This window comes from Epinephelus moara, chromosome 14 (assembly GCF_006386435.1).
Source record: "Epinephelus moara isolate mb chromosome 14, YSFRI_EMoa_1.0, whole genome shotgun sequence".
Lineage (NCBI taxonomy): Eukaryota > Metazoa > Chordata > Actinopteri > Perciformes > Serranidae > Epinephelus > Epinephelus moara.
In genome coordinates, this window is record NC_065519.1 from 39,903,681 (window position 1) to 39,917,967 (window position 14,287).

At 41.5% G+C, this 14,287-nt stretch overlaps 1 long non-coding RNA gene across 1 annotated transcript; it reads right to left on the bottom strand.

Annotated features, from left to right (window-relative positions):
- Window positions 1–3,517: 3,517 nt before the first annotated feature.
- LOC126400982 (uncharacterized) lies at window positions 3,518–4,060 on the bottom strand. The gene is made up of 3 exons (XR_007571036.1): window positions 3,976–4,060; window positions 3,722–3,850; window positions 3,518–3,628 (listed from the first exon to the last, which is right to left on the bottom strand). It is a non-coding gene; the product is annotated as an uncharacterized LOC126400982 (long non-coding RNA).
- Window positions 4,061–14,287: the final 10,227 nt, after the last annotated feature.

The following is a 14,287-nucleotide window of genomic DNA, read 5'->3' on the forward strand; positions in this document are numbered from 1 at the left end:
AACCATAATTTTCAAAAGTTCGTGGTGCCGCATCAGTAATTGATGTCACACATCAATATAGCGCTCTGTTCCTGTGGGAGACCTTGTAAAAAAGTACACAGGTAATAACAAAAAGTGACATGTATGTCGCTCCTCTCTCTCTGCCTCTCTTTCTCTCGCTCTCTCCTTCTCTCTATCCCTCTCTCTCTCCTGCCATATCTCCTGCAGCCTCTCCAGGATGGCAACGCGCACACACACACGCATGCACCTTGTACTACTGACTGATTACCGTAGTCTAGCCTACATAATGAAAAATTGGACTCAGTAGTCCTATGTTTGATGTGCTCATTCATCCATTTAGCCGCCTCAAAATCTGAGGGTACCCAAAACCCATCTGCCCCGCACCACTTTTGCAGGCCTTCTTCCACTTCTTGTGTGCACGTCCGAATCTGTACTGTTAAATTTCAAGTGTGTCGCTTGCATTATCACCCCTGCTGGCAACGCATGGTATTACACATGTCGCTGCGTCACGTATCAAAAAAATGGACAACACATTTTGAGACACAAGCACGCATCATGGCGGCCAATGCGTCTCGATGCATCACAATGCGTGCCTTTGCGTTGACTATGAAACGGCCCTAACAGTCCAGGCATAACGTCAGCATTACGTTGGCATTATGTTACTCTGGATGTTAAAGTTCTAACAACTTTATTTATCCCAAATGGGGCAATTCAGTTTACAGTCTCCAGTCAAATGAATGTGGATTTACATCGAAACTGCGCTCCCATGCTTTGCACACTGTGTGTGTGTGTGCGGTGCATGTTTGCTGCATGTTTGCGTGAAAGTGGGTACTCAGAGCGGATAGCAGAGCAGAGGTGGGCTTTGTCATGTTAAATTTATATTTTTAATATAAGGCGGGAGTAAACTGTAAACAAATTCCTCCACAATTTTTCAAACACCTGTTAAACCAGCAGTGACGTCCTCAACAGCTCTCTTCACAGTCAACTCGATGCTCCTCCGATATGTTTTGCACAGACAGATGGAGCTTGCAAATTAGTGAATTAACTAAAAACGAACGTCATTTGTAAATAAAAGTATAGTTTTAGCTAACGTTAAGTGTCTGAAAACAGTGGAATTATTATTTTAGGCTGAGACAACCAGCCCCTCCTCCCTGCCATCTGTGTGTGTCTTCACATCAGCAGCAGAGAGGAGAGGATCTGTGATGATACAGGGCTGTTTGCCAGTTTAATGTAAACCATTGCGTAGTTCAACTAAAGTACGCACAAAAAGCAAGGTAATTTGTGTTTGGTGATTTACAGCTCCTGGGTGAACTGATGACGGCAACATTCTCACAATAAAGACATGAGATAATTGGTGATGAACCGCTCATCTCTGCAGTCATGGACAGATGGCCTGCATTGTTTAGTGAGCGACAGGTAATCCTTTGCCAACAGAGTACAGCATAGAAATCCTATATTTTGTTACTTGAGTGTTGATGTAGTCAGAAAGCATGTACTCTTTGTTGCAATCATATTTATTTCTTTGTGTTTCTATCCCTACAGCTCTATGCTGCTCTTATTTTTCCCTCATTCATGCCCTTTTCTCTGCTATTTTGTTATCCATCTGCTTCTGCTAATACCTGAGTTCCGCAGAATTGTCACCAAAGACCTGCTGGAATCCTTTCTGGGTGCCTTCGCGCCTAGTCTTCTACAACTGTACAAAGCAGCTGCTGTATCCAGCAGGATGTTGGCCCTGAGCAGCATTCTGGTTTGTCTTCAAAAGGAGGTATGTACTGTATAGAAAAACATTTCCTATCAATGTGTACTAAGATCAGGATTCTAGCTTGTGTATTGCATTCACCTGCTATTACCTGTTTTTGTAGGACACAAACCAAAACCAAAGAATAGCTGCCCTACATGGTTTCCCGTGCTACCTTTCAGACAATTCCTCCAACATAATCAGGATGTGTGACGTAAGACACATTTCATACTACACTGTTTAGATTTAGTTTTAAAGGAGCAATAAGCGAAATTCATCATTTCTAGATTGAAGGAATTAAAAAATCGCTATGTGAAGTGAAGAACTAGAGGTGTAATTTCATCTGGAGTATAGCATGACTTCACACACCCTCTCTCTGTGTTCATGTATGTTCATGTGAATCACATATGGATCCAACCGGAGCACCGAGCCCTGGTTTGTTATTCAGGTTAATGTGGGAAGAAGCAGCGGGTTTATCGGGCAGCTGAGTGAAGCTGGGTGAAGTGGAGGCTGCGGAGGAAACACCGGGATGGGTTAATGTCTGGAGCTTGAGTTATTAGCGGCTCAGTCCCAGCAATGGGTCAGGCGTTACGGTTGTGTTAGGTGAGTAAGTTAGCCCGGCAGCCCAGCTAACATTTTCAATTAGCATTGTAAAATGTAGCCTCCCCGCGAGGCTACATTTTTGTAATATATTTGCTGAGATGGAGGCGAGGCTCAGTGACTAGAAGAGCTGATAGAAGCGCTCCATAGCTGTAAGTTACTCCAGTAGCCGGTGGCAGCCAACTCGGCTAGTGCTAACACCGGGAGCTAACGCTAACGTTCCTCCTCTTCTCCGTGAGTGAGAGCGATGTTTTAGCCTGATCTTTTGAAATACAAACATGCTTTCAATTATTGAACAAAATTTCAAGTAGTAGTACATCTACCACTTAGTTACCTTCATGAAGTACTGTATTAGCGCACTGCTATCTCAGAGTGACTCGTGGGATACATAGCAGCAAGTAAATGTATGATGCATTATGAAAAAGTACAAATGCAAGGATATAGGGAAATAAATACATGTAGTGCAATATGACATTAAATAAAGCACACAATGAGGTGAAAAAGTCTTGATATTCAAGAAAAAAGAATTTATTTAGGAGTTTTTATTTTTTGTGTTACTCGCACGTTTGAAATAAGGACAGTCCACTGCTACATGAGGTGAGGGAGCTGGAACTTGGAGGTTGGGCATGAGAAAGGCCAGGCAGCAGCTAATCATCAGCAGCATGGAACAGTGGTCCTGTTGAGGGCAGATTAAGTACACAGTAGGTGTAACACAGCATGTGATTTTTTTTAGTATGAATTGGCAATCAAATGGATCACTTACCTCTCCTGACTTGACTTTGTAACAGTTCTGATGTCGTAGGTGCAGGTACGGGGGGGACCAACCCAAGCCTTCTGGGATCATGTGAGCCTCTTCCTGACAATCATTGCTTGCAAGTGAGGGATGTATGCATAGGTCTTGTCCTCTTTCAGGGCGTACACGCTGTACCTTCTGGCATTCTTCTTGTAGACCCTTCTGAAACTGTAATTAGGAAAAATTCAAAAATGTAATACCAGTTATTCAATGCAAAGACTACTAACTTTGAGTGTAGATGTAAAGACTATCAATGGAACTAAACGGTAATTTAAAATAAATAATGTGTCTGCCAGTACAGTGTAGGGGAGTTCTTCAGTTTTTCTACATATATCTGTTTGCCTTCTGCAGTTTGCATCGTTGGTCGGTTCCAGTGGAAATTATAGTCCAGAGCAGCAAGCAGGACTCTGGCCTCATACACTGGGGGACTGAAGGCAAAGCGCTTGCTGGCATGCATCAAAATATGATTTTGAAATGCCTCAAGCTCGGCAGTTGATCTGTTTGAACAAAATATAAACGAATAACATAAAAACCTTGATCAAAGACTGAACATCAGTGTGAAATAGCACACTATACCTGAAACAACATACCTGAAGCGCAGGTATTTGTGTACATCCTTCTGCCAGCGCTTATTGTGCACAATTTCCACCAGGGCTTTTGTGGCATTTTGAGTCTCTCCGAATCCACTCCTTTCCAGCCGTGATTTCCAGATGCCCGTGCTGACAAATATATATATATATATATATATATACACGTATATATATATTTATAAAATATCTTTCGTATGAACATAAATGACCTTGGTAAAAATGCATACACAAATTATATACTAATCAATACTTACAAGGAACTGCTCAATTGTGACAGCTGTTTTACAACACCACCAAAAATGGTTCACGATGTCCTTCAGCCATATGAGGAGAAGAGACTGTCCCTTTATTTTTGCTGCCTTGAAGAGAAAACAAAACAAGTGTAACAATGTAAGATGTGAGTATAAACACATGCAGTAGTAGCCTGTCTGTCATATAAGAGACAACACCTCATAACACCTCATAAATAATTTCATGAACAACACTTTCAGCCACAGATGAGGAGCTCATAGGTGAAGTCAACTTTCTTTTTCTTTCATTGGAATGAAAACTTGCAAACTTACAGCAGCAATTTTTCTTCTTGGCACCATGGCACATGTCCAGGCTGTGATGGATCCCATGTGCCTTGTATCTTCCTTTTTCTGGGTCTGTAAAGTGGAAAATCATTAAATATAAATACATTTCATCAATCTTTTCAACCTGTGCATTCCTATAGATTGTATGTCTTACTCATAAGAGCTCCAATCTGAGAATGGGTATCTGTACAGATCTCCACCAGTTTCACCTCTGAACTAAGCTGGTCCACGATCTGTATAAAGCCCTGTTTCTCCATGATGACGGAGTTCCAGGAGGTTTGCCGCTTATCAGTGGTTGCAATGTGAATGATCTCCTTTGTATCATTCTCCATTGTACTGTAGCTGCAGTACTGTGCACAGTGGCCTGGGGAGTCATTCCTGCCATCCACTAAAAAACAAACACAAAACAAAAATTAAATTTGCATACCCTTTGTTAATCTCTGAGTGATTACTAGTCTTAGATACGCACTTAGTACCACAACATCTTTCCCTTGGAGGTGACTGATGGCCTCTTTTCTCCTCTCCTCCCAGTACTCCTTTATTGTGTCCACACAGTAGGTGTCTTGGATGGTGAAAAATGTGTTTTTGTTAACCATTCCCATGTTAATAAATTTGAACAGGAGGGCAACTTTCGAGTAATTATTTCCAGACAACAAAATGTTTGTTGATGGCAGGAAATCCCCAGCTTGCATCCCAAACTTCATTGTGGGCTGGGATGACCACCTCCACAGTCTGTGACCCTTTTGACAGATCTAGGAGTCAATAAAATAAAATTAGTAATCACACTTACCCATTCAACAATCATTGCTGTGCCCTTTGACTTGATGTTTATATCAAAGGGAGGAACGCAGCCGCATGCAACACCTGTCTCCTGGAGAGCTTCACATTTATTCACGGGCAAAATCAAAAATGTAGCCAGTTGCCTCAAACAGTCTTCGAATATTATTGCAGCTCGAGAACCTATGATGTCATCTTCACATTGGACATGCTGTTGTTCTGGAAAAGCAGTTGGCTGATCACAGGGCTCATCAGCAGGGTCTTCATGTGAAGGGTGGTCATGCACCGTCTCATCTAGACATGTACAAAGAGTAAAGGCCAGTAAAGACCACCTTATAACTTACCTTAGAGAAATTGGAGGGAGATACTCATCATCAGAGCTGTCATCCTGTCGAAAGGAAGGGGATCCTTCATCTGCCCAATCAATTCTGTAAAGAAGGACAGGACATATTCAGAGATTAGCTTCTAAAAAGAGAAGACCAAATAAAACATGCCTCGAGGAGGTTCAACTTACACACTGTTCATTAGGTCGTTGAAGTCACTTTCCTCCAAATTCTCCTCAGCAATGCTCATCTCATGAAGGCTACAGAAAAGTAAAAATAAATATTATATTTCTGAATAAACACAAAAGTGCAAGTGGAAAAGGTGAAAGTTACACTGTTACCTTTGTTCAAGGCTCTGAATTTCAGTGGCTTTAGCAATGACATCCAGACGCTCATCTCTGTTAAGAACCACAGCATGCAGTACACATCAAACACAATGTATGGATGCACAGTAGTAAATGTAAACTTTCAAGAAAAAAACTCAATTAACCAGCAATTAATACAGTCAAACTCTCAGAGGAATAACTTCCCTATCCGTCCCACTTGAAGTCCCAGTACTGGACAATGCTGGAGCTGTGCCTTTAAGATGCCCTCTTCTCATTGGCGTTGATGTCGAGGGATCTCTTTCATACCTAGAGAAACAATAGTAGTGTCAGGAAAGACCAGTTCTACAGGATACATTTGCATACCCCCTTTCCCATTTTCTTGTCCAAAGGCGGGGGGAGGGTTGTCTCACAAACAATAACCTACCAAAATAAATCAAACTAACATTAGCTCAACAGCTATCTGTTTAAGTAGGCTAGATAACAAAAGTGGATTCACCGCACACAGGGCACGCGTTTCGCCCATGGCTTCATCAGGTTTGTTACACAGTCCACAGCACAGGTGATATGAAATAGTCTACAGCTGTACTGAATCCAATCAGCAGGGTACACAGGAGTAACGTTACTGGTATCCTATTGTCTGTTATGCCTTTGACGTAAGACTAAAATTTTCACAAGTGTTTTACAGTAATTGCTCTACCTGGAGATGATGTAATGTTACGAACTCTCCTCCTCACTCCCTACTTGTCGAGTCCGACACGTAACGCTATTATACTACGTGCTGACAAATAGTAGCATTTATTTTAGCAGTTTACCTGTCCAGCAGAAAACATGCCACTTCCGTGTCGGATTGAAGCTGTTTGTCCTTCGTGAACCCCCTCCATCGCTGAAAAACATCACAGATGTTTATTTTCTGCCGCCGCTTGTCCCGTTTTCTTTGCCCCTCTTTGCATCTTCTTTTCCTCGCAGATGACGGTTCGGGTTCATTCTCTCCTGTTGCGTGGTAAGTGTGGTCCATTCGCAAACTTTATAACTAAAAAAACTTTTCACTACTCTCTATCGACAAACTACTAACACTCTCTACTGTTTCCTCCTCCTTCTTCCTTCCTTCCGCTGTCTTCGTTGGTTTATTTATACACGTGAAACGCGTTCTCTGGCTGGCTGGATTGTCCGCTATGGCTGCCTTACATACATGGCGGCGCAAGATGGCGACCTCTCTAAAGCAAGGCCCTTGCTATATATATATATATATAAAAGCATAATTATAAGGCTACGAAAACCAAACGAATTTTATTTTATAGCGATTATACACTTGTATAAACATATTAATGGGTAGAATATTCAGATTCAGATTCAGATTGACAATGAACCATGGCAAATATTACACACTGGCCCTTTAAGAATTTAATAATGTTATATACTTTTCATTTGAAATAAAAGAATGACTATTAGGTTAAATTGCAGATTAAGCACCCTACAGCCATATGCTCATGGACAGAAACTCAGGGACATGCAACTTAACTTGATTAACTTATAACTATCATGTAATTTACTGTCAATTAAAAAAATGTAGCCTGTCGCCTACTACTAAATCATGCTATCAGACTCTTTTCTTAATCTATTTTAAGAAGTAGCCTAGCTAATGTGATAAGAAGTTAGCATCAGCAAGTATTTGCATCAGGGAGAGACTAAATGACCTTGCTAGAGAAGCTTGTCTGACCGGGAATTCTGAATCCATACATATGGTGGTCTCCCAAGGTGGTAGGCCATCACCCCACTCTACGACACGGATTTAGTTTCACATCCCTGATTTTCTGCCTATGTCCATATGGCTGTATGTTGCTCAAAGTCTTCACTTTGACCTAGTAGTAATTCTTTCATTTCAAATCCAAAGTATATAACATTTTTAAATTCTTAAAACACAAAATATTACATTGTCAGGCAGTATTACATTTTTGGAAATACATTACTGGGTGCCACAGGTATTATGGTATCAGTCAGGACCAGGCCTGGAATTTCATCATTTTAGGGGCAAGGCCACTTGGCCTTTCGTGTTGTCAATTTTTTGAGGGCACAAAGGTCAAAAGCCAGGGCAGCAAGGCCATAAAATAAAACAATGATTTTAAGTCCACGTCCATAATGACTTTAATTTAAGGACTAAGGATGTATAACTATCTGTGAAATTAATAAATAAAACAAGCTCAAGTAATAATAATGAGTATAATAAGTAATAATGTGATTTATTTAATAGCACTAATAAACCCAATGTGTTTTAAATATAGAACAACCAGGTTCATGTATTTATAAGCAAACAATCTTAAATATAAAGTCCTAAATATTTTTTGAGTGTATATGATAAACTGATTCACTGAACAAGACTGGCTTACAGTTATTTTTGATGTGTTGTTAGACAGCTAACAAACAAACAGGCTACTATTTCAACTGGGCCGCATTTCAAAACCAGATCAGACCAGACCGAGCAACAGATCCACTTAATATATACATATATATATATATATATGTATGTATACAGACATGGCCCTCCTCAACATGATGCAGAAACAGACTAAAAAAGAGCTGTCAATGCACAGAAGCATAATAAGTGACATTAACAGTATCTAATAACACACACACTATCTCTCTACCAGCATCTCCCTCTCTCCTCTCCTCCACACACACAAATGCACACACCTCACCTACTGATGCTTTCCTTATAGGTCAGTTACACAGGATATAGTTTTATACAGTCCATGGCAGCAACAGTCATGTTTACAACAACAAAGTCACTATTTAAAACCCAATAATATCTGACTGGAATATAAATATTCCTCCTGACATCACAATACTGAGTGATACTGATGTTTGTCTTCATGCTGAGATAACGTGACTTTCTTCAGTCATTCATCCTGCTCTCTGTCCCCCCTCTACTGAGGACACTCACTGTCTGCAGGTCGGCTGCCTCAGGTGCATTTTGAGATAGTGGTGGTCACCTTCACCAGAGAGGAACTCCTACACTTTGGTCAGTCCTGCACTGGAAATTTGTTGCCGGTTTTCAACAACCCAGCGAGTTTTGCAGAGATTTCCAGACAAACATCCAGACTCCCTGTTCATCATCCTAGGGGATTTTAACAGAGCAAACCTCTCTCACGAACTTCCCAGATACAAACAGCACATAAAATGCCCCACCAGGGACTCTAACACACTGGACCACTGCTACACATTTTAAAGGACGCTTATCGTTCTGTCCCCCGTGCAGCTTTGGGGTTGTCTGATCACTGTCTGCTCCATCTCATCCTGACCTATAGGCAGAAATTAAAAACTTCTAAGCTTGTATTAAGGACTGTAAGGAAGTGGACTGAGGAGTCAAAGCTGGATCTACAGACCTGCTTTGACTGCACAGATTGGAGTGTTTTTGAAGCTGCAGCCACAGACCTAAACAAACTGACTGACACTGTGACATCTTACATCAGTTTTTGAACAAGACCTTCTGTGCATACAACAACAACAAACCCTGGTTCACACCCAAACTCAGGCGGCTGCGCCAGGCCATGGGGGCCTACAGGAGCAAGGATCGGGCCCTGTACAAGCAGGCCAGAAACAAGCTGACAAAAGAGATCAGGGTAGCCAAGAGGGGCTACAGCAAGAAGCTAAAAAACAGCTGAAAGAAGCGTTTATTGTACCTGCTGTGGTGGTTGTATCTTGAAAGGGTTCACACCAATTGAACAGCAAGGAGCGTAGCTTTTTAACAATAGGNGGGGCTACAGCAAGAAGCTAAAAAACAGCTGAAAGAAGCGTTTATTGTACCTGCTGTGGTGGTTGTATCTTGAAAGGGTTCACACCAATTGAACAGCAAGGAGCGTAGCTTTTTAACAATAGGTCATCTGAGTAAACCACTTAACCACAGCAAATACAGCAGTTGTGTACACATCATAATTATTAAATAAACTCGACAGGCCGTCAGATCATTATAGAACTAATGAGATTTGAATGCATCATGTGAGTCACATCAGTGCGCGCAAATTAAGTAATGTTACATTAAAACAACATTGACTTTTGGTTTCACACAGGGCATGAACTCTGGTTTCCAGGTCCAATGTCCAGTTTTGTTTAACTCATCCTTGCCTCCACACACACACACACACACACACACACCCTATGTGGACTTTCTCGCTCTTTATACTATGTCATATGTTACCAGCATCATGCAAATTTAAGTAAGCTGGAAGCCCAGCTCATAAACATGCTAAAGAAATCAATATTTGAGCATGAAGGAGGAAGCAGGGTGAAAAAAATGTCATTGCTATGCAGTTGAAAATATGGTGTAAATTCTGCAAAGCAAAGGTGACACCCATACAGTCAGGTTATTGCTTGGTTATATGCTCGATATTTTTTTTGTCAGTTCTCTCAAACCAAATAATGAAAAAATCTCAAGCATGCTTTCTGTTGCAAACACTCGGTAATGAGTGTAATCCCTGTTGCCTGTTAATATATTTCCCACAACCTGTTTAGCGGGCCATAAAAGCTCTGCAGTCACTGGCACAGTGTGTGAATTGGCAGCTGGTGATGGAGCGGAGTGAGTGGCACAATGATAAAAGCCTCAGGCTGTGCCAAAACGGCACCCTGGTTGATCCTATAGTTTAATCCTGCACTTTGGAGTAGACAAACAGCAATCACTATTTAAGCCCAACAATTCCAAACATACTATACGAGACCATCTGGATTTTGCAGAGATGGGATAGCTTTTTAATGCACGTTTGCCTTTTTGAACAGAGGATGACTCTTCTGCTTCATTGGACAGACAGACAGTGGAGGTGAGGGCATGTCACAGGCTGGATAAAGTCTTTGGTGGAGTGCTTCCAGCTTCTCTAGGTATACATTCTGAATGGATAATTCTGTTGGTCATATTTATCCATGCCAGTGTTCAAAAATGTTCGCACTGACAAAGGTTATTGTATAAGCCCAAAGCCCTGATAGCAGGTGCAAGGGGTTAGAAAAATATAATGATATATTGTCTCTCTTGTGATCAACAAGTGCTCATGCCTAAACAGCAAATGAGATTATGTAATTTATGACAAACGATTAGCTTGAGTGTTTTCTGATTTGCCATCTATAGATAAGGTTTCGTTATGTTTACTCAACTAAAACTACACTCAGTTAATATTTGGGAAAGATTGTGGTCATGGTTCATGTTAGACAAACATCACAGATGCCAACAGTGATCTCTGATGTCAGACACACTTTGGACCTCCTCAAGAGCCTTAGTGATGGTAAAACAATCAGTGCATTTACATGCACTCAAGAAACCAAGTAATGCAGCTAATAAGAGAATGTGATTACATGCAGTGGAGTAATCTGATTACTGTAAAGGTACCCTTGTTGTGTTGGTCGTTGACATTCTGGGACCCCATGTTATCTTTGGCCTTTTACATGCATTGTGTGTTTTCAAAATACACTTTTCAAGGGAAATGTACAGTTTGCATACAGTCACTGTCAGAATAAATGAATGTAATTAGTATGTGTAATTGAACTCTGGTAAACTTCCCTCCATCTAACCAGTGCCTAGATATTCCGTTACCTCCCAGCGAAACTCTGCCAGATGACGTGATTTACATCATCATTGTGTGATTTGAATAAATATCTATGAGATTCAATTTAAGTTACTGTACTCTTTTGTATTTATGGTCATAAGCCAAATTTATGCATCATTGTGACATCACGGCAGCATATATAAAAAAAGATAAATGTAACATGATTGTGCATTACAGTGTTGAGGTTTTATATGTATATTTCTAAAAGGAGACCAGGCGTACTAAAAAAAATGGCTTAGACCTCTGAGGTATCATGAGGTGGCTCTTGCTTTCCTCTGTTCTGGAGGCCCCTGTCCTATCTTGAAGAAGTTTCTGCTGTCAAAACCTTCATTATTTTTAAGCTGGTTTGTCTCAAACTAAAACCAGATGCAAACTAGAAGACTTTCAGACTTGCACCACACAGAGATATTTTTGCACTGCTGTCATGTTGACGTGAGGGTGCACAAGTTAAGCAACTAGACTAATACAAGACAGGTCATACTGATTATAATGCAAATTATCACAATATTTAACAAACACTTGCATGCATCTCCACATACTGTGGGGTAGATTGTGTGAGCTTTTCAGATGCAGATGTGATGTATTCTGCCTCATTCACCGTGTATATATCAAACCAAAAAGCGTAAAAATGCTCATTCTGCAGCCCAGTAGTCAGAAGTAAATGTTGGCACTGTATGTTTCTACAAACCGTGAATATGTGACATTGCACATACATTTATCAATGTTTCTAAAGTGATGTAGTATAGCTGTCTTTATCATCGGGAGATGGTGGGAATTAGGGGTGAACTTGGACAAATAGTTGGCCCTGGCATTTAGGCCCAGACCAGCCCACCACAATTGATCACACAAATATGAATCATTTATATATTACATGATACAAAGGTGTAGCGGAGAACAGGGCATAACCTAACACGGGATAACTTGTAACACAGACTTTTTAAGTGGTTACACAGGGTCAATCCGTCTGTGCTTCCAGCCAGTTGACCACAATACTGCCAAACAGTGACCTGCGAAATTCCACAGAGACTGGACGTGTTTCAGTGGAGTTCAGTGACTAAAGTGTAAACAAACTCTTATAGTGTAGATAACCTGATGTGACTTCAGCCAGATGACCTGACATGACTCTGACCAAATTCAGGTAGGTGAGGAGAAGCAATTGTCTCCAGAACTGGTTATCTAAATGACAGGAAACAGTAGCTTGTGGGGCGGCAGTGGCTCAGTCCACAGGGACTTGGGTTGGGAACCGGAGGGTCGCCTATTCGAGTCCCTGTCCGGACCAAAATATGGAGCGTGGACTGGTGGCTGGAGAGGTGCCAGTTCACCTCCTGGGCACCCCTAAACCGCTCGGGGCGCCCGACCAAGGGCAGCCCCCTCACTCTGACATCTCTCCACTTTGTGCATGTATAGCTCCTGTTTGTGCATGTGTGTGTCTTTCGGACCTGTGTGTAACTGACAAGCAAGAGTGAAAACATTGAATTTCCCTTCAGGGGGATTAATAAAGCAAATAAACTAAACTAAACTAAACTTAAGTGACAGGAAACACCTTCTAATGTGTGTATAGAAAAGCTTGGAGGTGTGTCAGTTGATACTGCTTGTTTGTCAGACACTATAAATTGTCATGATGTACTAATTATTTGGCTTTCTCACAAGTATATCCTCAAATGTCCAATTCTTTATGTTTTGAGTCTCTTTATTTCACTACATAATTGCCAAGGAGAGTTTTTGGCTGATTTAACAAAATTTCTGTCATACTTGTTTTTTGATTACTGAGCTGTTTTTGTTAAGTCACTAAATCCAACCATTTATCATCTTAATAACTGTCTTCTTGCCAGAGCATGTGAGCGGAGCGGACCGGGTGAAAATTTCCACTCCTCGCTCGCAGACCTGTGAATTTGCACCGCTCGTCCACTCCGCTTGGTTCTGCGCATTCTTCGCTCTGCTCCATCATAAATTTTATCCCGCTCCACTCGCTCATCACTCCGCTCAAAAAAACTGCGTTGTACTACCCTGACCTGTAATCTTTTATTCACAAATAAAACATGAGCTTGGTAGATTCTCCGGGGAAGCCCTCTCCCCTCTCCCTGCAGTTAGGGACCGTTCTCCACAGTACCGCTGTCAGCAGGGTGGAAATAAGTCAAAGTGTGGAGGAGACGGACCGGGTTAAGCGGCCGACCTCCGGGGAAGCCTGCTCCCTTCTCCCCGCAGTTAGGGACCGTTCTCCAAGGTACCACTGCTTCTCTTCTCAGTTTCTTTTCTGAAGTACATAGTAAGCGCTATAGTTTTGAAAGAAAATAGTGTGGGTGTGCGCAGGTGCAAAGATGCATTCTGGGTGGGGCATGAACGACTGGAGCGAAATTGGAGATAAGGCTCCGCTCCACCTTTTAAAACAAATAGCCGCTCCTCGCTCAACACAAAATCCTTCCGCTCCCCGCTCAGCTCCTCTCCAAATTCACACCTGTTCTTCTCTATTGATTTTCTCCGCGACCCTGCGTCATAGCGAGAAGCCACACATATCACGTGAAACAGCGGAACGGCAGCTTTCCAACAAGCACTTGTCGGTAGTTCAATGTTTTCATAGCGAAAAAAAAATGATAAAGTTACACTAAAATTATGTATAACAAAGCTTTCATACAGCTCTGCACACACATTACTCTTGGATGGATTACTCGTGAATGCAGGGTCGCACAGAAATGCCACGCATATCACATGAAAGCACAGGAGCAGAGCTTTCCAGTGATACCACACACATCATTGTGCTGTCATCCCATCATGCTATAAATACAGATCAACTGTCTACAAAATAAAAACCTGACAAATTTCTTTACAATCCATGATACAGATCTTGTTATCAGTCACTTCATATAGTGAGGAATATCGTATCTTACCACGTCTTAGGCTTGTGTGTGTTTCTCCCTGTCTATCCACATTTGTAGTCCGGCTTTCAAGATGCAAATATCTCCATATTGTCCAGTTGACACTC